Source organism: Euprymna scolopes, chromosome 11, assembly GCF_053919585.1.
Source record: "Euprymna scolopes isolate OS-2025 chromosome 11, ASM5391958v1, whole genome shotgun sequence".
Lineage (NCBI taxonomy): Eukaryota > Metazoa > Mollusca > Cephalopoda > Sepiida > Sepiolidae > Euprymna > Euprymna scolopes.
The window spans coordinates 47,033,530-47,052,867 of NC_136492.1; the positions used below are offsets into that span (position 1 = coordinate 47,033,530).

A 19,338-nucleotide genomic window follows, 5' to 3' on the forward strand; every position below is an offset into this window, starting at 1 on the left:
TTTGACATTTTAGGTTCTTTTTAAATCAGGTGGGATCACGTGAAGGTTATTAATATCCATAATGAATGTCATGCTATGGATCTGACAGGAGCCAAACACAGTTCACTGAGTTGTGTGACCGTTTTGATAGACATTCACTAACCTCATCCCAATTGTGTGAATCGATCTAACTTCCTCTCGGTCATGAGTGAAATAGTGATATAGACAAGGCTCTCTATTCTTTGTAAGCAACTGGTTGTGGAAAAGGAAAATTCTGAAATGACACCTGTGATCAGATAGATTCCTGATATGTGAAATTTTTGTAATTGCAAACCATGTTTTATCTTAGAAGAGTTTTCGATAGGTAGCTAATCTATATAAGTCCTGAGATGAAGAATAGATTTTTTTGATGGGTAGCTTATCTGTATAAGTCTTGAACTGTAAAAATTTGCAGACAAAGAGCAAAATTCCTTCTCGTGTGGATACAAAAATTATACATGGGAATTCTAAAATACCAGCATTTTTTATCAAGTCATTCCGGTTTCTGATTGGTTGTTAGCAAAGTGTGGCTCCATTTGATTGGTCAGTTCCTATCACCAGTGTCTATAAATAAAACCTTTCAATTTATTTTTAATCATATCCTCCCATTTTATCAAAGATATTGCAACAGACATATCGTTAATTTTCACATATTTTGTTTGTCTGGTAAAGAGATGTCCCTTGTTTTCACAGTACATGATTTACTATAATTAAATTCATGTGTAGAGGTACGAGGGGCGTGCAATAAGTAATGTCCCTGTCCCACTTCCCATAGCAGTAGAGCAACGAAACTTGGCACAGTTATTAGTCTTTCTCTACATAGGAACCACCCAGAGTTATGCATTTCTACCATCGTATGATGCAGGTCTGGAGACCGCTTTTGTAGAACACCCCAGGTTGGTCCTCCAACCACGACGTGACTTCAGAAATCAAGGCTGCATCATCTGGGAAACGTTTTCCTTTCAGAAACAACTTCATGGCTAGGAAGAGGTGAAAGTAAAGGGTGCAAGGTCAGGAGAGTAGGGAGGATGGGGAAGGATTTCATAACCACACACCCATGCTTCTGATCTGGCGACATGCGAGTTGTGGACCAGAGTGTTGTCCTGCAGGATGAGGGTACCTTTACTGATGTTGCCCCACCTCTTGATTTTGATAGCTTCCCGTAATTTCCTCAAAAGTGAAGCATAATAGGCTCCTGTAATTGTGGTATGCTTTGCCAGGAAATCTGTCATCACTACTCCGTCCTAGTCCCAGAAGACTGTGAGCATGACCTTGCCAGTGGAGGGCTGAACCCTTGCCTTCTTTGGAGGTGGTGAGTCCAAGTGCTTCAATTGCATTGACTGGGCTTTGGTCTCTGAATCATAGTGATTGACCCAGGTTTCATCCTGTGTAATCAGTCTTTTGAAAAACTTTGACTCATCTTCTTGGTACATCTCTAAATTCATCCTCGAGCACTCGACGCATTCTCGCTTCTGGAATGGTGTGAGCAACCTGGAAATCCATCTGGCAGACACCTCATGCATATGCAAATCGTCATGAATGATAGTTTTCACAGACCCTGTACTAATCTTGACATCTTGGGCTATTTGGCAAATAATAATGCGCCAGTCTCCCAAAATGGCAGCCTCAACTTGACGGACAGATGCCTCATCAATGGCAGAAGGGGGCAACCAGGTCTGGGAGCTATTTCCACAGACTTCTGGCCATGTTTGAATTCACAATGCCAGCGTTTTACAAGGTTATATGATGCGGCATTATCATCATAAGTTTCTTTCATTTCATCAAAAGTCTCCTGTGGTGTGCCTCCTTTCAAATACAAAAACCGGATCACTGCTCGACATTCAACAGGCTCCATTTCACACCTGACTCAGTTCAAACACCTATAAAACAAAAACCACAATTAGTTCAGAGCTGTAATTTGCCACATAACCCCTAGAGATATAAATCATTGCACAGAGAAAATTTCAGCTAGATCAGACAACTGGAAGTTGATCAGAGGCATTACTTATTGCACGCCTCTCGTAATTTGATAATTTTCAACTGTCATCCTTATGATCAATGTATTAGATTTATGAAAACTAAAAGAATTCCTATTCAAAATAAAATTAATTTTCTGAACAAAACAGTCTCTCACCACTTTTATGTTCCATTACAAATATTAAAATCAAGATTTAATGCTGCTAAATCTAGTACCCTTATACCAGTTTTGATCAAAATGTTTACATAAATTTTAAGCTTTCTCTTTAGAATTAAAATTAAGGTTTAAGAAGAAATTGAAATATAAGAAATCTTGCTTAATGGGTGTCTAATGGCTATGGATTATATTCAATGCAAATCTAAAATATTTGACTTCCCAAATGGAAGATGACGTCCATTCTAAACTATTTTAGAACATCCTAATGAAACTGAACTTTCGAGAATATTTATTAATTCATGTCAAATATCTATAATTAAATTTCACAGAGATCAGAGGTATTTTCCTGAAGAGCTTCCTCCACCCCTAAGACTCCCTTTACATAGAGCAAAATTAAACTATACACAGCTCATATTACGACACCACACGCCTAATAGTTGTGTTTAAAATATAATAATGATGTGTTAATTATTTTAGGATTGAATTCTGTACGTACAGACATATGAACATGATTATATATATATATATATATATATATATATATATATATATATTAGAAAGAGAGAGAGAGAGAGAGAGAGAGAGAGAGAACGAGCACAAATTTTCCAATAGTCATGAACTGTGCTGTTCACACAAAGTGTATAAGAATATGTTAATATTGTCTTGGTCTGCGTTAGTTTCTTTGTGAAGTGCAAGCCTAGATAAAAATAAGAGGAAATGAGAAAAGGAAGAGAATAAAAAGGAGAGAGAGGGAAAGTAGGAAGAGGAGAGGGGGGGAATGCTGATAAAGTTGGTTTGCAGTGGTTATTTTTTTAAATTCATTTATAGCTGACGATAAATTTATGATCGAGCAATTAACAGTAACAATTAAAATGAAAACAGAACAATTAAATAATTCAACAGAAAGACATTAAAATAAAATTTATTAATTTGCATTTATTTGGTAAATTCTGGCTCTATCTATTTTCAATTTGATTCAAGCTTTTTTTTGGTTCAGTAATGAGATATTGAGTCCACTAATCTATATAATATTCCGTTTGCTTCTTCCCTAGTTAGTCTGTACATTATGCTTTGAAAAAGGCAAAATACAATTTATAAAGTCCAAACTGCTTCAAAATAGGTACACTCTATGAAAATTGGCTTTGAAATGGTCAATCTGGCAACTCTGGACAAGAATATGACAATGATCTCTTTGGTTTTAGAATATCATTATAATAATATTGTATAATCATTGTTGTAATCGTGTGAGAAAAGAATTTGTAATTTCGAGATGCAGTGGTCCTTCACCTTAGAAAGAAATCAGCAAAACATTATGTAAAAAAAGGGATCATCCCAAAGAAACGGGGCAAAAAACGAGAATTATCAGCCAAGAGGTAAATTAAAAATTGTCTGATTTTATTATTTCTATTGAACTATGTAGCACAATATTACTTTCTGAATATTTATTAGTATTTATGAATTTATCTCATTTGGGTTAGTTCTATATTTAAAATACAATGGATACTATTCTCATAGAAATATTAATAAACTCTTATTTACTGTGTGTTATTGGTTTTTCTATCCAAACAACTAATTTTTTACACTATCCAAAAACATCACCTTTATTAAAACATATTTAAATATATACCTCATTCTGTGGAATTTCCATTGGTTTTGCTAGTTTTAAGTATTGTATAATATACACAAGTTCTGTGAGCATTACTATATTTCTTTATATAGTGTTTATCTGGTATTTGAAATTCATGTTCTGAACTGGGTCACCATTTTGTCTATTCACTCTCCTAGTGATTGAAAAGTAGCTTGGGATAAGCTTTCTGTTGAGTGTCTCAAATAGACAGAAAAAGAGCTTATAAACAAAAAACACAAATATTGAACAAATAACTGTTACTAAAGATAATAAAAGTTACTTCTCTACCTCCCTGCATATGTTTTGTGTTTTAAGGTTGTTATGGGATTAAATGGTAATAAGAACGAAGGAACACAGGACTTTTAGGGACAAACATGTATTCACATGTATTACAGGCAAAAGTAGGTTGAGCAATACCATTCCTCAATGGTAGGGCGTTTGCACATGACCTCCTTGGCCGCATGACAATCTCAGACTCTGAGCACCGGTACTCGATACCGGAAGTGACGTCATGAGATAGTCGATTAATCCCATGGAGGGGCGTCTCCAACACCCCACTCCCAAGCTTTTTGTTCATAAAAGCTGTCAATACCTCTTCCTTTTAGGGTTTACTATCAAAGGCTGGTAACCTTTCTCTTATGGAACGAGCGCCGTAGTTCAAGTGTTAGTTGAGGAGGTTCAAGATCAAAAGTTTCGAAGACAGTGTCTATCGGCTCATCTTCCAATGGTGGACTGTTGCTGGTTTCAACTGATCGACATCTTAGTTGGTTCTGGTGACGTTTGTGGATATATGTTGGTCCTTGGAGGATATACACCATGTTACCGACGCTTTTAGTAATTGTACCCACCTCCCAGAATGATGTGTTGTTTTTTTAACTTTTGAAAAACACTCTTTCACCTGATCTGAAACGTTTACTGGCTACACAAGTGGTCACTAGTGGCCTTGATAGTTTGGGTAAGAGCTTGTCAAAAACTGATCTCACTTTCCATGCAAACATTGTTTCTGCAGGCGAGACTGCTGTTACTGTGTTCGGGTTGGGTGTAATCCTATACACGTGTAGAGATTGTTGAAGTGCTTCACTTTTAATCTTCAGTAGAGACACCGGGAATTCTCTGATTGTGTTGCCCATCATCGTTTTTATTTCCCCGTCCGTCCAAAAAGTGGCAATGATGGAATCTTCAAACGAATCTCTTTTCAATGGTATCAGCCTAGATAGGCTATCCACATGGCTAATTTGTTTCTCATCAGTTTTGTCAGCCTCCTTAGGTGGTTTTGGCTTGGGGAATTCTTTTGGTGTGGCTTTTTAGCTTCCAGCTTTGCAGTTTCAGTTTGTTTTTTTTTGCCTCCTTTGGCAGATTCCGTTGAAGCTTTCTTTTTCGATTTCTCTGTTGCTGCAAATGGGACGTTTCGTTTCTTCCTGAGTGTTTCTTTTAGTTCGAATCTTGCTATAGCCTTTGTACATTTTCCTAGTCCTGGTGAGAATACTTCTGGAAATTCCTCTTTTAACTCGCCCTTCAGTTGTTGCACTTCCGTGGATGAGTCTTCTACCCTATGACAGAATTTATTCATAAGTTCGTCCCACAATTCAAATCGCTCTATCCAATCAGTACCAAAGAGGTTTTCAGATGTCCATGTACATAAACTTTCACCTTTTTAGTAACACAATTTAAGGTCACCATGAGTGTGAGCTCTCCCTCAAATTCCACTTTATCACCTGTCACAGCTCCTGATTTATTTGTCTTCCACATGGTTGGTTTCCTTAGCCTTTTCCACGTCTTAAGGTTAATGATGGACAGATCTGATCCAGAATCCAATTATAGATGCACAGTCTTATTTATGATGCTAACTGTGACATATTTGCGTGGGTTTTTCTCTGAATCCAAGTCGGATCTAGTCTGTCAGACGCTGTTCTGGATTTTGTTCTTCCTGCACTGGGTTACTTTGTGACCCGTACTGCCACATTCGTTGCAGTACTTATCTTTGTAAAAACATTGACTCCAATGTTTCCTGCCACAGCGATAGCATGGGCTTGCAGGGGATCCGGGTCTTGTGACTGGGTGGTATTTATTAGGTGTAGCCTGAGTTTTCTTACTTCCAGCTTTGCTTTTTCGGGGTGAGTATTTTTCTGGTCTGAAGGTCGTCTTCTAATGAATGTTGCGCCTGACTCCTCGACATGTCTCGAGTTGTTTGTCATGCAGACTACCCGTTGACAATCCTCAACCAACTTCTGGAGGGTGAAGCCCTGTTCGCTCTCAAGTCTAGAGAGAACACGTCGTCTAATCTCAGCGTTTTTGGATGAAACTAGACTCTGCGCAAAAATTAAACACTTGAAGTCATCTGCCGATAAGTCAGATGGAAATTATCACAGTGTTTATTTACCACAGACGCAAAGGTTAGGTAATTGTTGTCGTCGCTTTTTTGCAGGTTAAAGCATTTCAATCTTTTATGAAAGGGCATAGAGTTCGGGCTGAACAGTTTGGATAAAAGTTTGACCGCTTCAGGAAATTCCAATTCACTCGTCTTCCTGGGGAGAATATAATCCACAAACTTGCTATGTTCTGTGGTCCCTAATTTCCTCAAAAGTATGCGAACATTCTTAGCGTTGCTCCACTCTTGACAATCCACGGTGAATAAGTCCTCATATCTCTGATATAAAGCATCAAACGTCCCATCCAACTCCAATTGGTAGTTGAACCTTTCTATAGCGTTCAATAGTGTACTTTCAGAAAAAGCAAAACTATTGTCCCTATGTTCCGTTCTATCAAATATTTTGAACATTAGCTCTTCTTGTCTCTGTTGTTGAAGTAACATTCTCTGCTCCAACGCTTGTTGCCTCTCTTGAAATTGTAACTAGAGCTGTTTATCACGTTCTTTTAAATTTTCCTCAGCCTTCTGCTGCTGGTCAATCTGAGCCTTGATTAGCTGTATTAATACTATTTTAACCTTCTCCATCTTGTAATGGCTTTTCCAAATGCACGAAAAAAAATAATTTCCGTTTTTGACTGGAGAAGACAAATAAAATAATAATAAAAAGTAAAATGTCCTTTCCTTGAGTGTGTGCGTATGCGAAGGGAGCAATGTATCCCTTACATCTTGATAAAAACCTTAGAGATGACCCAATATGAGGGTGGGCAAAATTTTTTTTATTTTTTTTATTTTACTTGCGAAACAAAACAAAACAAAAAATGTGATACACTACAGGTACAAAAGAATAAAACTTGTGAAATTGTCTGGAAGTTAACCAAAATGGCTGTTTTTTTGTCTTTTTTATGTGTGTGTGTGGGGGGGGGGGAGTTGTCCCGACGAGGAAGAAAAAGAAAAAATTTTCACTTTAGAACCGACAGTTAAAAATAGACTGTTTCAGAAAATTCCACTCAATAAAAAAAGTATTTCCTTTAGTCCAAGTAAAACGAAAGGGGGGGAAACATTTCTCTCTCATTAAAATATTGCATCAAGTTAGTAGCAAAAAACAAAGGCAAAATAACTTTTCACTTCGTTTGAAAAATGTTCAAATTTCCATACGAATAAACAGTCAACAAGTTACAATAGAATTGTTCTCACAGTGAAATTGGGTCTTTTCTTTCAATAAGCAACCAATTTCATTTTTAAGCATTAATAAAAATGCGTTTAATACAGTTCTTTTCAATTTAAATATAGAGACAAAAAGCTTAATTTACAATTGAGTCGTTAACTTTGCCATGTGTTCGTTTTCTTTTTTTTTTATTTTTAGAACATAATTGCCAGCCAAATTCTTACATTGTAAATCCGAAGTTCTTTTGAAGTCAAATTCATTTTCTTTTTTGTGGAGTTAACCCGTGTAAAATTCGAATCCGACGTTGCAAGTTATGGGGTTAAATGCTAATAAAACGAAGGAACACAGGATTTTTAGGAACGAACATGTATTCACATATATTACAGGCAAAAGTAGGTTGAGCAATACCATTCCTCAATGGTAGGGCGTTTGCACACGACCTCCTTGGCTGCGTGCCAATCTCAGATTCTGAGCACCAGTACTCGATACCGGAAGTGACGTCACGAGATAGCCCATTAATCCAAAGCGTTTTTATTGCATTTTATGTTTCGTTCAAAATTGATATTTTTAGACCTTTGCAATGGCCACTGTTGTCTTTCTGGAAATAATTGAAGTCTAAGTGATGGTGTTTTAGTCTTTTTGGATGAACAAAACAAATGTATATATACAACAAATAACTGTTCAAAATGCAATAATTTTTTTTCCTAATTAAAAGGAGTGAATAATGAAAAATAAATATTACAGGCTTCAAAGTTTCCAAAAGCTGAAGGTAGCCATTTTTAATTTTTTTTCATCGTGTTGTATGCAAACGAAAAAAATTAAATGTATATAAAAAAAGGTCTCAAAGGTTAAAAAATATATTAAAACAATCCGCATGTAAGTAAATAAGGAACTTTTATTATCTTTCGTAAGAGTTATTTGTTTGTTTTGGTTTTTTTTTCACCCTTTTTCTTCTCTTGACTGTTCTACACAATTCTCAACTTTGTTTCCATTAAACATTTTCAATTTCCTCATAAGATTCTTCATCATTAACTTGACAATCCATCCCACTTATTAACGATTATCTTCAAGTGGCTTTTGGCCTTGACAAATGGTCATTCGTTAGTAACGAAAAGGGAGGTAACTTATAAATAGTTTTGGAACGGTTTGAGGACTGTATGATGCAAGAAACCGCATGGCCAGAATCCCTAAAATTAATGTTATTAATATTCCACATTTTCCATGTTCATTTAGTTATCCAAAGACAGCTTCTGAATATTAGAATGCAAAAAGTGGCGACGGGATTCACTATATGGCATATGTTTGATTTATGGCATATCAATCCTATTCCGGTTATTTAATACACACAACACCTACCATAAATGATTCATTAATAAAATTATATCAATTTTACTCATAGCTATGGAGGGATTTGCATTAAATGAAATCCATAATCATTAGACACCAACGGAGGAAAATGGAATGAATTTCAATTCTTAAAGACCCTAAAGCATAAGTGTTAAACATTTTCTATAATAAAATAATGTAATGGATTTTGATAGAAATAAACAAAGATAATAGACATAGGTTTATAGCGTTACATCGTGATTTTAGTTTTCATAAGGGAACATAAAAATGATGCAAGTCTATTTTATCTGTGGAATTATAGTTACTTGGCGTGGGACAGGTACTCTTTTAGTTTCAGCAGTAAATATTTGAAATTAGTTGCTATGCTATCCTTCTTAAAACCAATGGGTTGATATTAGAATGTGAAAAAATACAAACACTATCATAATATATAAATGCAAGTTCATATTTGTAAATTACTGTATGAATTACACAGAAACTTATAGCGTGAATTTATGAAGATATTAATAAGTTAAATTCTGAACGCTTTCATCTAAATTGATTTGGTTAGGCATTTAAAAAAATATTAAAAGTTCGATATGCCGTAAAGCAAGTAAACGAATCAAGGAGGCACAAAATTGAATTACGTTAATTCTGCTAAAATTGAGAAATACATTCTATTAAGAAATCATTTTTTATTTTCTGTAGGATTTTTGGTTTTGATTAGTCGTTTGGGTGTGTGAATAGACATCAAATCAACTACTTTCCTTAAAAGCTTTCCAATGTTTTCATTAAAATTGCTTTTAGTAAGATAACGTCTCACTTTTTCGTTGTTTCTACAGAGTTTCACGAGCATTTATTTCTGTTAAAAGTGGATCTAAAATAGGTAAATCTTTATTAATTGATAGGACGAGCATGTGCACAGAGTGGTTGAATTTGAAAGATAATTAAGACTCAGTTTTTGAAACTTTTACAAAAGAAAAGACATCATAAGATTAATTTATTATTATGAATAGGATTCTATAATTCTATCAGCTATAAACCCATACACATATTATTATGTTATGTATGTACACATATATTAAGAAATAATCCTCTACTCTATAATTAAGTATATTTATTTATTTAAGTGTGGCTTTTTTAATACATATATATATAATATATATATTATACTTACCGATGTGTTTCATGTTTTTGCAATCATCAGTGCAGGAGGTGACAATTCCTACCGGTTGGGAAATTCGAACTCAACCATGAAGCCACATTTGACTCAGTTTGCTAAGCCGTTATCTCTAGGCCACTAACAATTGCCACGAGAATGAGAATTTAACTTATGGCAGATAGTGAACAGTCCAGAGGGTTCAAACGAGTGGAAGTCATGAATGTTGCCTAAAGCTAGTTGACAGCCTTTTAGTTTTTATTTCCAAGATAGTGCTCATCTGTAAATACCCTTAGAGGCTTGATAATTATACATGATATGTGTGTGATGCAAATTGTAAAAATAATGAATGATAAAGACATGAAAATGAACAAACCGAATTATAAGTTCATCAACGTTTCGTAATAATATTAATCCCGAAGAAGTCTTAAAATAAAGACAGAACAGTGAGGAACGTATAATTTGGTTTGTTCATTTTTATCTCTCCATATATATATACGTCACACAAAAGTTAGCTCATACAAAACTGCCTGACAAATAAGAGAAAGGAAGTCAGACATTTCACCGTATTTTCACTCTACTTCAATGAAACGTTTTTTTTCTTTTCTGCTTTTATATCGATTTATAGGTTGTTGTTTTTTTCTCCCTTTGTATATCTTTATTATCTTTGGCAAACGTCTTTGATATTTTTAATATTCAAAGTTTAGCTGTCAACCCAAATTCCACGTACTCTTTCTCCCCCCCCCCTCTCTCTCTCTCTCTCTCTCTCTATATATATATATATATATATATATATATATATATATATATATATATATATATATATATACTAGCAGTTCTGCCCGGGTTTGCTCGGGCTCTATGTACGGTTATGTGCATATGTATATATTAAAAAGTGTGACTATGTAAAGCAATGCCTTTCTGTTAATAGTCTTCCTTAACTACCATAGAGAAAAGACATTTTCACTTTTATAGATATATAAATAGATATATGGATTGGATGCAATATATAGTAATGATTTAAAAAGTAAAAAAAAAAGACTCATGCGCCATCACCGAGAATCGAACGTTTTGTTCAGCTCACGATTTATTTTGCCTCTGCCGTCAATGACTGGGCTATGAAAATATGTTTACGGCAAAGCTAAAATTTAAAACATGAACCAATAACTACTACGTTATGCATTCAGAATGCCGGCGTTCGACCTTCACCTGGCAAATTTCATTTTTTTTTTCATTTTCACACTTTTGCACCAATTTTTCCGGGCTAAAACCCAAATATAAAGTGTCGCATGTATTCAAATACCTTATATATGAAGTTTCATGTCTGTAGACCAAAAGCTCTAGGAGAGTTTGGTAGACAAAATTTGGTAAACAAAAATATATATGTACTAGCATTTCAGCTCGCTTTCCAAAATCTCTGTACCCGGTATATCAAATTTCAAGTCTGTAGTCAAAAATTGACAGAGCTCGACGTTGCCCGGGTGTTTCAAAGTGTATGTTGAGTAAAAAAAAAGCGGTCAATTTTTTTAACTTTGACCCCTATTATAACCCCTTAACATTTATTGTTTTGGGCTCAAATCAAGTTACTAAGTTAGATCCATGTCCAAAGAACCTATATCCAAAATTTCAAGTGTTTAGACCCTAAATTGTCGGAGGAGTTTGGTAGAGTTCTCAAAGGTCAAATCGTGTAACTTTGGCCCCTTAACAGCGAAATTTCTGGCCGAAAACTAATCACATAGATTTTCCCAAATCTCAGTACCCTGTATATCCAATTTTGAGCCTGTAAACTTTAAATTGACAGAGTTATTGCGTTAGAAAATGTACACCCACACAGACAGACACACGGACACATTCACTTTTATAGATAAACTAGCATGGGTTCGTGGCGTTGCCCGGGTTTTTGGAGGTGTATGCTGATCAAAACAAAAAACGGTCAATTTTTTAAACTTTGACCCCTATTATGACCTCTTAACATTTATTGTTTGGGGCTCAAATCAAGTTATTAAGTTAGATCCATGTCCAAGGTACCTATATCTAAAATTTCAAATGTTTAGACCCAAATTGTCGGAGGAGTTTAGTAGAGTTCTCAAAAGTCAAATCGTTGAACTTTGACCCCTTAACAGCCAAATTTTTGTCCGAAAATCGATCACATCGATTTTCCCAAATCTCAGTACCCTGTATATCAAATTTCGAGTCTGTAGATTAAAAATTGACAGAGTTATGACGTAGGGAAATATACACACTAGATATACTAGCATGGGGGCCCGGCGTTGCCCGGTTGTTTGGAGGCTTATGCTGAGCAAAAAAAAAAAAAAAAAAAAGAACGGTCTATTTTTTTTAATTTGATCCCTATTATGACCCCTTAACATTTATTGTTTTGGGCGCAACTTGAGTTATTAAGTTAGACCGATGTCCAAGGAACCTATATCTAAAATTTCAAGTGTTTAGGCCCAAAATTGTCGGAGGAGTTTGGTATAGTTCTCAAAAGTCAAATCGTTGAATTTGACCCCTTAACAGCCAAATTTCTGGCCGAAAACCGATCATAGATTTTCCCAAATTTCAGTACCCTGCATACCGAATTTCGAGTCTGTAGACTAAAAATTGACAGAGTTATTGCGAAGGAAATTGTACACAGACAGACACGTTCACTTTTATAGATATACTAGCATGGGTTCCCGGCGTTGCCCGGGTGTTTGGAGGTGTATGTTGAACAAAAAAAACCCAAAAAAAACTGTCCCTGTTTTTAAAATTTGACCCCTATTATGACCCCTTAAAGTTTTTGTTTTTGGGCTCAAATCAAGTTATTAAGTTAGATCTATGTCTAAGGAATCTATAAAAAATTTCAAGTGTTTAGATCCCAAATTGTCGGAGGAGTTTTGTAAAGTTCTCAAAGGGCTAAATCGTTGAACTTTGACCCATTAACAGCCACATTTCTGGCTGAAAACCGATCACATCGATTTCCCAAATCTCAGTACCCTGTATATCAAATTTCGAGTTTATAGACTAAACATTAACAGAGTTATTACGTAGGGGAATGTACACAGACAGGCAGACACACAGATACACAGACACGCTAACTTTTATAGATATACTAGCATTTCGGCCCGGCGTTGCCCTGGTGTTTGGAGATGTATGCTGAGCAAAAAAAAACGGTCAATTTTTTTTTAATTTGTCCCCTATTATGACCCCTTAAAATTTATTGTTTTGGGCTCAAATCACGTTATGCAGTTAGATCCATGTCCAAGGAACCTGTAACTAAAATTTCAAGTGTTTGGACCATAAATTGTCGGAGGAGCTTTGTAAAGTTCTCAAAAGGTAAAATCGTTGAACTTTGACCCCTTAAACAGCCAAATTTCTGACCGAAAACCGATTATATCGATTTTCCCAAATCTCAGTACCCTGCATATCGAACTTCGAGTCTGTAAACTAAAAATTGACAGAGTTATTGCAAAGGAAAATGTACAAAGACACACAGACAGACAGACAGACAGACAGATAGAAACGTGTACTTTTATAGATATACTAGCATGGGTGTCCTGCGTTGCCCGAGTGTTTGGAGGTGTATGCTGAGAAGAAAAACCCAAAAGAAACGGTCATTTTTTTTTTTTTAACTTTGACCCTTATTTTGACCTCTTAACATTTATTGCTTTGGGCTCAAATCAAGTTATTAAGTTAGATCCATGTCCAAAGTACTTATATCTAAAATTTCAAGTGTTTAGACCCCAAATTGTCGGAGGAGTTTGGGAGAGTTCTCAAAGGTCAAATCGTTGACTCCTTAACAGCCAAATGTCTGGCTGAAAACCGATCACATCAATTTTCCCAAATCTCAGTACACTGTATATCCAATTTCGAATCTGTAGACTGATAACTAACAGAGTTATTGTGAAGGAAAATGTACACAGACGCACAGACAGACAGACAAACACACAGACATCTTCACTTTTATAGATATACTAGCATTTCAGCTCGATGTTGCCCGAGTGTTTGGAGGTGTATGTTGAAAAAAAAAACAAGAGCGACCAATGTTTTTTAACTTTGGCCCCTATTATGACCCCTTAACATTGATATTTTTTTTAGCTCAAATTAAGTTATTAAGTTAAATTTATATCCAAGGAACCTATATCTAAAATGTCAAGTGTTTGAACCCAAAATTGTTGGAGGAGTTTGGTAGAGTTCTCAAAGGTCAAATTGTTGAACTTTGAACCCGTAACAGCCAAATTTCTGGCCGAAAACCGATCACATCGATTTTCTCAAGTCTCAGTACCCTCTATATCCAATTTCGAGTCTGTAGACTTAAAATTGACAGAGTTATTGCATAGGGAAATACACAGCCAGACACACAGACACCTTCACTTTTATGGATATACTAGCATTTCAGCCCGTCGTTGCCCGGGTGTTTGGAGCTGTATGCTGAGAAAAAAAAGCGGTCAATTTTTATTATGACCCTATAAGTTATTGTTTTGGGCTCAAATCAAGTTATTCACTTAGATCCATGTCCAAGGAACCTATATCTAAAATGACAAGTGTTTACACCCCAAATTTTCGGAGGAATTTTGTAGAGTTCTCAAAGGTCAAATCGTTGAACTTTGACCCGTTAACAACAAAATTTCTGGCCGAAAACCGATCACGTAAATTTTCCCAAATCTCAGTACCGTGTATATCCAATTTCGAGTCTGTAGCATGAGTTATTACGAAGGAAAATGTACACAGGCAGACAGACAGACAGATAGATAGACAGGCACACTTTTATAGAAATATAGATATAGATAGATATATAGATTTGTTTAACAAAAATATATAAGTATACATAAATATATATGGAAACAATTTTGTTTTTACTATAAACTTTTTCACAAATATTATGAAAGTATAAATCATGTAGAATATCTGCATGAATATGATTAAAGGTAATAGTTAATTAATGATGATTATCCCATAAAAAAAACCGAAGCAACTAATGGGGAATTAATTAAAATGAATGTTTAAAAGAATATGCAAATTAGCTAGATCTTTTGCTAGTGAATGCAATTCCACAACCAAGATATGAGAAAATTGTATTTTCTTTGTAAATAAATACAAAAGAGGCTTGCCTTTTTTCTGTTGTTCTTGGCCTTCGGGCCGGGATCGAGGTGTAGTATCTGTTCTGCAGATGCTGCAAGCTATGACTAGCTATGACTAGCAAAGACCAGATGTGGGGGCAACCCCACATGCCTGACCTTTAAGCAGCTCCCATTTCCCACCTCTTGGGAGCTGGTCCCCTTTTTCCCTTCCCCCTCCCTTCACTCCTCACATTAAAAATTGGCCTTGTGCCTAATTTGCTCGGTGGGGGAGCAAATAAATACCATCTGTTCTGCAGATGCTGCACTTAAGATAATTTGTACCAGTCAATGGAGGGGAAACCCTCTATACTGGGACAATTATTATTTTTGGTAACCAGAGTGCCCCCTTTTTGCCTACTTTTAGGGGAGCTGGTTTTTACCCCACATTAAAAACGGCCTTGTGCCTAATTTGCTTTGGTGGGGAAGCAAATAAATACATTAAATAAATAGAAAAGAGGTTTTTAATATGAATATCAATACACACAAAAGAAACCCGAATTTATAGGAGTATAGAAAGATAGATAGATATATATACACACGCACACACGTGTGTGTGTGTATATATATATAGACATACACACACATGTATGTATATATATATATATACACATGTATGTATATATATATATATACACACACATACAAACATGTATGTATATATATACATACATGTATGTATATATATATACACACATGTATATATATATATATATATATATACACATGTATATATATACACACATGTATGTATATATATATATACACACATGTATGTATATATATATATATACACACATGTATGTATATATATATATATACACACATGTATGTATATATATATATATATATACACACATGTATGTATATATATACACGCACATGTATGTAATATATATATATACACACATGTATGTATGTAGATATATACACACATGTATGTATGTATGTATATATATATACACACACATGTATGTATATATATATACACACACACACACATGTATGTATATATATATATACACACACACATGTATGTATATATATATATATATATATATATATATATATATATGCACACATACGATGGGTATATAAAAAAATAATGCCTCCTATTTTGTTAAATTCAGTCTAAATGGATCGGAGGGAATTGCAATATTTTATCAATCGCGTGCAAGCGACTCTATAAGTCACTCTGTCGGTCGTCTGTCCGTAACACTTTTGTGCTTGGCTTTTTTGATTAAGATCAAAGGTCTGTTGTTAATAGATGCTGTTCTTAGCTTTTTAAGTTTTTTCTTGGCCTTTTGGCCGAGATCAAAGTGTAGTATATGTTCCTGCAGATACTGCAAGCAAAGACAATATGTGGGGGCAACCCCACATATAAGACCTTAGTCAATGTAGGGGCAACCCTTCATACCAACTGTCACTATCCAACTCCCCTACTCCCCGGAGAGTTGGTCCCCATTTCCCCTTCGCTCCTCACATTAAAAATCGGCCTTGTGCCTAATTTGCTCGGTGGGGGAGCAAATAAATACTCTTTTCTTGGCCTTTTGGCCAAGATCAAAGTGTAGTATCTGCTCTGGCAGATACTGCCATCAAAGACCATATGTGGGGTTGCCCCCACGTATAAGACCTTGGTCGATGTAGAGACAACCCTTCATACCAAATTTCACCATCCAGTTTCCCGTTTCCCCTTCACTTCTCACATTAAAAATCGGCCTTGTGCCTAATTTGCTCGATAGGGGAGCAAATAAATATCCGGCTTTTCTTGGCCTTTTGGCCAAGATCAAAGTGTAGTATCTGTTCTTACTAAATGCTGTACTTCTTGTGATATAAAGTGGGGATCATTTTTCTGTATTAATTTAATGTAAAATGATCACCCACTTTACAACCAGTCAGTCTCAAAGCCATTCAAGTCATTCTCCAGATCATTCAAGTTGTTTTTGAAGGATTCCAGTTATTTTTTAACATTCAAGTCATTCTTAAGGTCATTCAATTCATCCTTAAATTCATTAAAGTCATTCTAAGTCATTCACTTTTTATTTATTTAAGTCATTTCAGCCCATTTTTCGGTCATTTTAGTTTATCTTTAAAAGTTTCATATCAATCATACATTCACGCATGAATTCAGTACACGAGAGCACGCGACTAATCGCTATCGACCTTGTTGTTATGATGACTTGAATGCTTCATCTCTCCGTTTCATATACTGACAGTGTGAGACTCTTAGAAAACAACCCCAGAGATGCATCATTGAATTCTTGCCAAAAGTGCATTGAGAATAATGACTATGAAGAAAATAAATTATGGTGCACAAAAGGTCGCTCGTTTTAATGGCACTACTCCCGTCTTCGTAGGTTTTGAACTTTTTTAGTTAAAAAAATAGGGGGCTTCACTTTTGGAACTACTTTCATCGTTTACGACTCATCAGCATCTTTCTAAAAATACAGTATAACTTAATTATTTACTTTCCAAAGTTATGAGCGTTTGAATAAAGGCATGATGAAACTGATTCCATGTTTGAATATGTGTATGTAACATTGGTCTATGTTGTTAAAAAACAAAGCTTTTAATTGATTAGAAGCCAAAAAGCACTTTGGCAATTCGCATATTCTGTTAAGGAAGATCAACAAAACCAGGGATTGGCCAACTGCATATAATATTATCCAATGTAAATGCACCTCACGAAGGATAGACAGTGTACTTTGTTTCGTATGAAAATTTATAATATTTGACAAATAATATTGAAATGAAATAATAACGGTGCTACAAAAATTAATGCCTTAGAAACTGTATTTCCAGTGGATATGTGGTAACATTGGCAGTAGTAGATCTGAGTGGAAGAGCAAGAACTGCTCGAATTCACTTTTTGTATTACTAGCAGGGCTACCCAGCATTGCCTGATGCAAAACTGAAACATAATTTCTATTCATCTCTCTTCCCCATTCCATTAAACTTTTATGCCAACTACTATTAAATTGCTTTTGTCGTTTTTATTTATTGATTAACTTGTTATTTTAGTCAACCTGATTTGTAAAATCAATTTTAAAAAAGTAGGCTTTATTTTACTTATGTTCTGTCAAAAATGTATGAATAAATAAAATTAAAAGCTATAAATTAATCAGGAAGCACATTTCACTGGCTTAGACACCCTTGGGAAAAGTGTTTGCCTCTACCCCATCCCACTATCCAAAATTCCATCTTTTCCACCATTTTACCTTTTTTCTACCTACCCTAGTTCCCAACAACTAGCTCTCTCCTCACCACCAACTGTCAGGGGTATAATACTACATTCAGAGATAAGGGCGGATATAATTAGGGGATTTTTGAAGTGTGTAGTCATTTCTTAGTAAACAATGCTCCCAGATCCATTCTAACAACTTGTCAGGGTCCCACTGAGGTTGAAATGGCAACTATTATTTGCAAAGTATTACTTTACAAAATATATGCCTACAAGACAAATAACACTACAAACTAATCCTTTCCAAAAAAATGTGTAGTTTAGACAGAAAGTAAACAAATGAAACTTGACACACCATAAAGCAAAGAAAAAAAAAATAACATTAGCCAACTAACCAAATTAGGTGTGTCATTCTGCAATTCTCATGGGTTTACAGTTTGCCCATAACAGTTGTACACCATGTGATCGTTTATGCTTTTCACCAACTATGAACAGCTATTTTATTATACAAGCCATGTTTTCAGACGTTGAGAAAAAAAAAAAAACTCAAAGAAATGCAAAGTCAAAAAAGAAAGCAGAATATTAAGTCATTGTAAAGCAATTTGCGTTTTATGATTGAGGATGTTTTGCTTTTGTTTTGTAAAGGCAAATAGTAATCGAGTGAGAATGCGGCAGACAGACACAGCTATTCAAAAATGTTGGAGACAGCGTGTATAAAGAAATCAAAGAGAGTCGGTGAATCGAGTCTATTTCAAGAGGATTCAAATCTCTTCAAACAGTTTTCTTCCTCTGTAGATCAAAGCACAATCATAAAATCATTCCATATGAAAAATAACTTTATTATTTATATTATTGCCTGCACTAATATGAAAGCTGTGTATTTGTCCACTAACTACTTTTATGTCATTAATGCTGTTATTATCTCTGTATAAAGTTAGCTATGTGCATATATTTGTATATACATGATTCACTCCTAAATTAATTGACTAAGCATTGTGGATTTTAGAACAGAGCTGCTATGAGCAGGGGATCCAAATGTGGTCTTTGTTTAGTTTAGTTTTATTTATGGCGGTAAAAAGAGTGTGGATGTCTCCAATGAAAATTCAGATAACTCGGCTCTTTGTAAAATTTTTAAAATGCGGTTTTATATGCCAAGTAATACTTCCCAAATTTCAGTTCTTTTCAAGTATTTGAAAGATGTTTTATAAGACATAATACAGCGCCAAACTCTTCTTCAAAAATTCAAATACATCAGATTTTCATT

The 19,338-nt window shown here is 35.0% G+C and overlaps 1 protein-coding gene and 1 pseudogene across 1 annotated transcript in view; both read left to right on the plus strand.

The window, feature by feature from the left end:
• Positions 1–19,338, plus strand: part of LOC145287850 (coiled-coil domain-containing protein 39-like) — a 2,493,216-nt gene that overhangs the window by 2,225,550 nt on the left and 248,328 nt on the right. The window lies entirely within an intron of this gene.
• LOC145288358 (U2 spliceosomal RNA) lies at positions 16,654–16,778 on the plus strand (annotated as a pseudogene).